The sequence below is a fragment of the Piliocolobus tephrosceles genome, chromosome 6 (assembly GCF_002776525.5).
Source record: "Piliocolobus tephrosceles isolate RC106 chromosome 6, ASM277652v3, whole genome shotgun sequence".
NCBI classification, from domain to species: domain Eukaryota; kingdom Metazoa; phylum Chordata; class Mammalia; order Primates; family Cercopithecidae; genus Piliocolobus; species Piliocolobus tephrosceles.
In genome coordinates, this window is record NC_045439.1 from 1626320 (window position 1) to 1635025 (window position 8706).

At 53.4% G+C, this 8706-nt stretch overlaps 1 long non-coding RNA gene across 1 annotated transcript in view; it reads right to left on the bottom strand.

Annotated features, from left to right (window-relative positions):
• Nucleotides 1–4371: 4371 nt before the first annotated feature.
• LOC111538177 overlaps nt 4372–8706 on the bottom strand; it is a 22524-nt gene continuing 18189 nt past the window's right edge. The window contains exon 2 of the long non-coding RNA XR_002730246.1: nt 4372–7420. This is a non-coding gene — a long non-coding RNA (uncharacterized LOC111538177). The remainder of the gene's footprint in view (nt 7421–8706) is intronic.

Genomic DNA, 8706 nt, shown 5'->3' on the forward strand with positions numbered 1-8706 from the left:
CATGCAGGACCCAGTGCCCAGGGCTGTGCCCTCCAGCTGCCCAGGTGGGGGTACTGCCACTTCACACTCCCACCCTCACCATGACCCCCGGCCTCGGCCCCATTCGCCATCACAGCCGCCCCCCTGCAGGCCCCACCCCCCACATCGCGAGATCCCCAATGCACCTCCTGCCCTGCCTTGCTCATCTGGTCCCTCCATGCAAATAGGGGGACAGTCTCTGCTGGGAGGTCCCTGCCGAGGTGAGGCCTGAATCCAGGAGGCCTGCGCATCAGCCCCACCCATCTCCCAGCAACCTCCCCGAGGAAAGCCTGACGGTCAGAGGATGAAAGGAGGAGATTTTAGGGCCAGCCACGCTGGGTCCCAATCCAGCACCATCTCTGTCCTGCCAGTCACACAGGGTGGCAGGTCCCATCCCACCTCTGAGCCTCAGTTTCCTCACTGAAACCTGCAGCCACATCCCCAGCCGGGACTGGTGCAGGGTCCCATGAGATGCTAGGTGCAGGGGAGGTGCTAGGCAAGTGCACCACCAGCATGAGGGCGCAGGTCCCAGCTCTCTGCCTGGACATGGCAGCTCCCCAGCACTCCCCCAGAACACCCCGCCGTTGGGGGTCAGAGCCTCCCAAGAGCAGGACCTCTGCTGTCACCAGACACAGAGTGCCCATGGGGCCAGAGAGCTGGCCCAGGCCCACGCAGCTTCCCCTGGATATGGGGGTCGAGAGAGACAGGCCTCCCCTGGCCTCCCGCTCCCAGCTCCTTCTGCCCCACCAAGGGGAGGGTCTCATGGGCACAAATTCCCCAGAACTACCCTTGAGTGAGTGGCTGGTTCAAAACTTTAAATTCTCAAAATATACATGCATGTCTATTTAATTTGCTTTTATGAAACTCAGATCTCAATGTAACCCGGACGGTCATCTGGCACGTCACAGGAGGGAAGTTCCAGTCATTCGTGACCTCTCCTCGTTCCTCTCTTCTGCTGGTGAGGGTTGGGGTGGGCAGCTGAGGCCACCCTTCCTGGCAGGCAGGTGGGCTGAGCTAGACCAGGCCAGCACCCACCCCTCAGCCTGCCTGCCTGCCTGCCTGCCGGCCAGCAAGGAAAATCCAGCCTCAGCCTGAGCTGTGGAGAGGATGGCCTGGGTCCCGGCGGCAGGCTCAGGCCCAAGCCTGAGGCTCTGGTGCTGGCCCTGCCTGGTTCTGGCCACCTCGCTCTGGCTGGGTCCTCATGGGCAGAACCCACTCCTGACAGATTGTTCTCTCATGGGGCAGTGGCGCAGCCGCCCCACCTCCAGGGCTGCTGGCACGTTGTATGAGACCACCTGTGAGAAGGAAGCTGCCCGGCCCTGGCAGCTGGTAGGGGCTCAATCAATGGAGATGCCAATGATGCCAATGACAATAATGGTGAGGACAGTGGTGGCATCATGAGGAGCAAGAGTTGGTCATCGGAGGCTCTGGGGGTCGGATTTTTGGATCATGGCCTGAAGAGCACCTTGGCAGCACAGCCATTGTTTGCTTCACAATAAACTTCCTAAGCCTGCAGGCAGAGGTTGAGGACAGCCCCCCAGCGACGCGTGGGGCAAGGCCAGGTCAGGCCAGGCCTCCTGCACAGCCCTGCCCCTGAGTGCCTGGCCGAGCTTCCCACCTCTCCTGGGCTGAATTGCAACTTCCCACATTCATAGGCTGAAGGCGGGCCCTCAGGGTGCCACTGCATTTGGAGAGTGGGTCTTTATCGAGGTTATCAAGGTGGAATGAGGTCACTGGGGTGGGGTCCGATGCAGTCTGACTGGGGTCCTTTTTAGAAGAGGAGACTAGGACATACACTGAGGGAAGGTGGCTGTCCGCAGGCCAAGGAGAGAGGCCTCAGGAGAAAGCAGCCCTGCCCATGCCTTGACCCCAGCCCTCCAGCCATGACGTGAGAGAACCCACGTCTGCCATGTGGGTGCTGGCTGTGGGCCGCCCGCAAACTCATGCACCACCTTCTGCAACCTGCCAGTACCATGAGGACACCCAGGCTTTGCAGGCCCTGCCACTGTCTGACCTCCGAGAGGGGCACAGACCAACCCAGCCGGCAGCCCTAGCAGAGCCCAGGTGTCCCAACTCCTCCAGATACAGACCCCCCAAGAGGGGACAGCATTTCCTCCTGAGGGAGGAGCTGCCACCCCCCAGGGCCTGGAGGCCTGGGCGGCCACCACTCAGATGCTTGTCTGTTTGTCCGCTCTGTGCCTGCCACAAGCTCACTCAGCAGAGCAGGCAGCTCCAGAAACAGCCCCTCCTCACTGGTGGGGAGTCCTGGTCTCCCCACAACCTTGGGTGGAGACAGGAGCCCCCATTCAGGTCTCTGCTGCTCCAGAGGTGCCCTGGGCCACCGGAGCGACCAGCTGCTCCCCGCACGCCCCCCAACCCTCTCCAGCCCCCAGCCTGCCCATGACACCTTGCTCTGCCCTCCTCCTCAGCAGGCCCCGTGGACTGACCCTCAGCCACCAGCGTCAATCCGCAGAGTAGATTTTGGTGACATCCAAATTGCCAGGCAGGTTGCAGAGGTTCCAGCAATGTGAACCCGAGGAGGGACCCTGGGCTGATTTTCCCTGTCTCATGCTGTCACATTCCCGGAGGCTTTCACCAAGGCTTTTAAGAGCCGCAACTCTGCCACAGAACAAATTACGCGCAAATCAGGCGGCTGCCGTTCATTCTCCCTCTGAGCCCTTGTTAGGAGCGGGGCTGGGGTGAGCACGGCAGCCCGCAAGCCTCCTGGGGCTGAATCTGGGAGCCCAGCACCCCCAACCTGCCCTCCCGGCTCAGGCTGCCCAGGGAGGGTGAGCAGGGCCCAGCAGCTCCCAAAGGCCCTGTCCTCCCATCCTGACACTGCCGCAGGGTGACCGCAGTGCAGGTGACCTCGTTCAGCAGCCAGCACCCCAAAGCCCTCTGCAGCCTGGAAATGCAGCACTTCCCCAAGTCTTCGTGTGGCCCCCAGGACCATTCCCCACTGCCCTGTGCACCACAGGCTGCAGGACCCACACAGGACTGAGAGCCCAGTCTTCGTGTGGCCCCCAGGACCATCCCCCACTGCACCACAGGCTGCAGGACCCACACAGGACTGAGAGCCACTGGAGGTGCCAGAGGTCTCTCACCACCCCAAGCACACAGCCCTGGACCACCGGTCCGGGAGGTCCCGACTCACAGACTAATTCTCTGAAGTCCAGAGCGGAGTCCGCCCACAGCCGTCTGTCCCCTCCTCAGGGACACACACACTCTCACACTCACACCAATGCCCAACACACACTCTCACACTCACACATGCACACATTTCCACTCGCTCACAGTGGCACACACCCCACAGCCAGCAAGACGGCCCTGGCAGTGCAGGCCTCCTGACTCCCCGGCCAGGGCACCCTGTGGCCCCAGCTCCTCTGGAGGGGCAGCCTCTCTCACGCCCCAGGGCCAGGACGGCATCTCGTACACTGTAGAGTGCTGTGTAGGCCCTACCCTGGACCTGTCTCTGAGCCCGACCAGGAGCAGGTCCAGGAAGGCAGCCATCACCACGAGACCTCTGAGCCTGGGCACCCCAACTGAGGGGACAGAGATAGCTCATTCTTCCCTGCTCTCTGCCTGTCTCCCTCCTGCCCCGCCCTGGGCCACCTCCAAGGCAATGCTGGCCTGTGCTCAGGGCTGCCTCTGCATTAGGAAACAGCCTCAATGCTGGCCAAAGTCTTCATCCAGGCCAGGCCAGCAGTCCTCCTAGGAGTGGCCCATGAGGCAAGGCCAACGCCTGCCCCGCCTGCCCAGCCCCTGGCCTCCCAGGACTGACTGCATTGCAATTCTGCTGCACGTTGACACTTCCTGCCGATGCATTAAACGGGCTTCTCTTGCATTCTGCCAGGGTCTGTGCATCTCCTCCACCCCCACAAGGATGCAGTGTGCTTGAGCTGTGTGTCAGTCCCATCAGGGCGCAGTGCCTTGCTGAGGTCATCTCAGCGTCAATGAAAATCAGGTCCAGGAATCAACCTAGGAGTCTGCTCAGCAGCAGCCCCGGCAGCCCCCATCCAGCAGGATCAGGGCCCTGCCCAAAGAGAGGTAGGTGCCACCCTTGCCCCTTGATGGCAAGGGGACTTCAAGTGAGCCTCTCCCAGGTGCTCATTCTGTCCTTCTGTGGAAAATGTAACTGCTAAGGCTCTGGGTTAAGAGCTCAGCCAGGAGCCCAGACCCCACTTACTGACTCCCTAGAACCTTAGTTTCCTCATCATGGAATGGGATTTTTTTCCTTTTATCCAGTTATGCTTGTTGTTGTTGTTGCTTATAATCTTTTATTTATATTTTGTCCTTATTACTTTTTATATCATCATAAGTGGCCAGATGTTTAACTTGTATCTTCTTTTTTAATTTTTAATTTTTGTGAGTACATAATAGGTGTATATATTCATAAGGTACATGAGATGTTTTGATACAAGCAAGCAATGTGAAATAATCACATCATGGAGAATGGAGTATCCATCCCCTCAAGCATTTATCCTTATTCAGTTATTCTTTTAGCAATTAGTGCTGACTATGTGGCTGGCCTAATGTAGGAACTCAGCATACATATACCACTGTACACTAAACGTGAATGTCCCAGGGCCCTGAGGAAAGAGTTCTGGACCAGAAGTGAGCATGGTTCAGGCCACACACCTTCCACTCAGCAAATACATGTTGTATAGCAGATGGCTCAGAGTTGAGGGTAAGAATATGGGGTCTCCACCCAGACACTATCATCTGACTTCCGCTTCAGCCTTTGTGAAGGTACCTGACCTTTAACAATTATTTAAATCTCCTTGCCTTGTTTTCCTCCTTCAGAGAATGAGGATAATAGTTAGAGCCACTTGCAGGCCACTGAGAGACCAGATGGACTTCACTGTTCACAGAGCTCAGGCTGTGCCTGGCCAGGATGGTGCTCAGGTGGTTCAGCTGCTGTTATTACTGCCACCCACATTATTGCTGTGTCCCCACTGGCTCTGCCAGGCCATTGAGGCTGGAAAAGGGTGCCAAGTGTCAGTGACCATGATGCATTCTCCATCCTAGGCTGCGGCTAGCCAGGAGAAATGAGGAGGGCCACTGTAGATGGCAGGAAATCCAGGGATCCATCCTGGATCCACCCTGGGGTGGGTGTCACCCGCTCTTCAGAACACAGTGGAAAATACCAGGTGAGGGAGAAGTCCTCACCTGTCTGTAGCTCAGACAAGGTTGGGGTGTCTCCTTGCTGCATCTCCCTTTCCCTCACACCAGCCTCAGCCTCCTGCTCTGTGTCTTGCCTTGGGTGGCTGGAAGAGGAGCAGGCCAGGCTGTGTCACTGTGAACTGGGAAGCACCCTCTATGGGCAGGGACAGGATTTCTGATGATCACTCACTGTCCTGGGCCTGAGCAGCCATCCTGTGTGGGAAGGCCGGGGTCTGACCCTCATCTCCCCACTTCGTGGACCATTCACCTCCCATGCAGGGCAGGGGACGGGTGTCCGCTCACACCTGCTCAGGGAGGGTAACAGGCTCTATCTTGGCACATAGAGGACTCCAAGAGGCCAGGAGCCCAGCAGCATATGCCCCCCCCCCACAGTCATGCAGTCCCCAAAGCCCACAGTGTCCACTGCCTCGGGAGCCCTCCCCAGCCCATCCTTGTCCCTCCAGGCCCCCTTCCCACCCCCAACAGCTCTTCCACCTGCCACAGCTGCAGGAGAGCAGAAGGGGCACCGAACATGAGGAGCCGCGGGCCCCGGGGCCACAGCGTGCTTTTGGCCGGGGCAGGAATTCAGGGTCAGGGGAGAGGACTAATTATGGCTCAAGGATAAAAACGTGAGCCGGACAGCTGTGTGCATGGAAGGAATGCTCCCCTCAGAGACACATTTTCCAACTCCTGGACTGCCGAGAATGCATGCTTTGACATTTATGAGGCCCTGGTCCCCCATAAACCCAGATTCCAAAGCGGCTGACAGCTGGTCTGATCCCGGGCATCCAAGGTTGCAGAGCCCTGGGCCCTGTGGCCATTTACAACAGGGACATTTGCATTCACTCTGCGGCTGAGGAGCCTTGCTTCTGGACCTGCTGACATTTGCTGAGCGGCTAAGGAGCCCAAACTGCAGAACCTGGAGTCACCTTAGTTCCGGCAGCAACTCGAGAAGTGCAGGAGATGTGTTCCTTCAGCAGCTGAGGGGACAGAGGCTCCAAGAGGCTGAGAAGCTCTGTCAAGAGCAGGAGCTGGCCATAACCAGCTGTCTCCCTGTACACAACTGCCCGCTCCGGCAACACGGGCCCTAGCTGGTTGTTATGCATTCCAATAAGAATAAAATCAGAGAACAGTTTTCCAAATGTCAGCAGTGTTCTTGTTAGGCAGCAGTACCCTTGAGAGATGGTTGCTCTTTTCTTCCTTTTCTGTATTTTCTGCTTTTTCCTGTCCTTACAACAGAAAATAGGAAATTCCTCCATCCAGTAATAGCAGATTAGTGACTAGGACCAACTCTTCCACTGAACACAACTAGAGAAGCTGGATTAAAATATTTCAATTGGTCGGGCATGGTGGCTCATGCCTATAATCCCAACACTTTGAGAGGTCAAGGTAGGTGACTCACTTGAGGCCAGGAGCTCAGGACTAGCCTGGACAATATAGCGAAACCCCATCTCTACTATCAAAAATACAAAAAAAAAAAAACCTAGCCTAATGTGGTGGCACATACCTGTGGTCTTAGCTACTTGGGAGGCTGAGGTAGGAGGTTCCCTTGAGCCTGAGAGGTGGAGGATACAGTGAGCCATGATCAGCCTGGGTGACAGAGCGAGACCCTGTCTCAAAAAAAAAAAATTTTTTTCCCCAATCTTCTTTAAAGCAGAAAAGAACAAATCAGGTAGCAAAGAATGCATTACCAGGATGCATTACCAGGAGGCAAGAGCCCAGGAAGTACTGCAAAACGTAAGCAAGAGTCAGCTGCTTCTGCTTTAAAGAACTCGGCAGCCTCAGGAATGACTGTTGCACCCATCATCTGAGTGGCAGGTGAGGGAGAACCAGCAAGGCTCAGAGGACTCTGAAGAGCCAGCCATGGGCATCTCTTTCCAATCCCGCACTCAGTGATGTTGTGCTGGTAACCTGAAGTCAGCCATGGCGAGAGTGTTTACACCACGGGAATTGGCAGGTGCTGCAGATCAAAACTGTTTCTTTTTTCTGAAGAGCCAGTTATTAATTATTTATCAGCATGGCATTAGGGACAACAGAGTCAAAGCCCAGAGTTGGTAAGAGAGAGGAATCTGACAAGGCCCCAACTCTAAGCCTGAAGGCCATGGGTGAGTCAGAAGTAAATCAGTCCTGGTGCGGACCTGCCATTTGTGATGGCGACATTAGTGGTCCTGGTGCAGGAAATCTCAAGGCTTAAACTTCACATAAAATACTTCCAGATGGGTAGTGCCCCACTAGGCACCTGAAAAAAAGCAAACCAACATCATCCTTAAAGAAAGGTACTATTGGCCAGGCACGGTGGCTCACGCCTATAATCCCAGCACTTTGGTATACTTGAGGTCAGGAGTTAGAGACCAGCCTGGCCAACATGGTGAAACCCTGCCTCTGCTAAAAATACAAAAATTAGCCAGGTGTGGTGGCACATGCCTGTAATCCCAGCTACTCAGGAGGCTAAGGCAGGAGAATCGCTTGAACCTGGGAGGTGGAGGCTGCAGTGAGCTGAGCTCACACCACTACACTCCAGCCTAGGCGACAAAGTGAAACACATCTTGAAAAGAAAAGAAAAGCAAAGAAAAGAAAAAAGAAAAGAAAATGAAAGAAAAGAAAAGGTACTATCATCCTAAGGCTCAAATTATTCTTACAAGCACTTTTTCAAATATAATCTCTAGCACACAAAGATAACCACACACAAAATAAAGTTAAATTCACAATCAAGAGCCAGCAAAAACGAAAGACAATAGAAACAGATGTACGAAGACTTCAGGTTTTGGAATTATAAGCAGAAGATCAGATCACATCAAATAACGATGCTTGTAAGTCTAAAAGATATTCAAAAATTCAAACATATCTATAGGAGACTGAAAACTATAAAACATGTCAGAGAAGATTTGGAAAAGAACCAAATAAAAATATTTAAAACTGAAAATTAACCAAAAATTAGAACTCCATGCACAAGTTTTAACAGCAGATTTTATACAGCTAAAGAAAGATGAATAAACTAGAAAACCGATCTGAAGATATTGTCCAAAATGCAACACAATGAGACAAAACCAACCAAACAAACAAACAAAAAAAACAGGAAAAACAAATTCAAATTATACTTCTACATCAACAAACAAGTAAAAAATGTAATTTAAAAGCATCAAAGAATATTGGACATCTAGGAATATATCTAACAAATTGATCTGAGACTAAAAATTGTATTGACAGAAATAAGCAACACCAAATAACAAGATAAAACATGCCCCTGTATTGGAAGACACAACCTTGTGAAGATGCCAATTCTTTCTGAATTGCTTTGGTTCAATAATATTCCTCCCAAAACCCCAACAGGACTTGGTTCTGTGTCTGTGGGGAGCTTAACAAACTGACTCTATAATGTGAATAGTAGCATAAAGAGCCCAGAGCTGCCCGGACACCCTGAAGAAGAATTTTTTTTTTTTTTTTTTTTTTTTAAACCTACAACTGCTCAAAAATAGCCTTTTTTTTTGTCTTGTTTTTTTTTTTTTTTTTTTTTTTTTTTTTTTT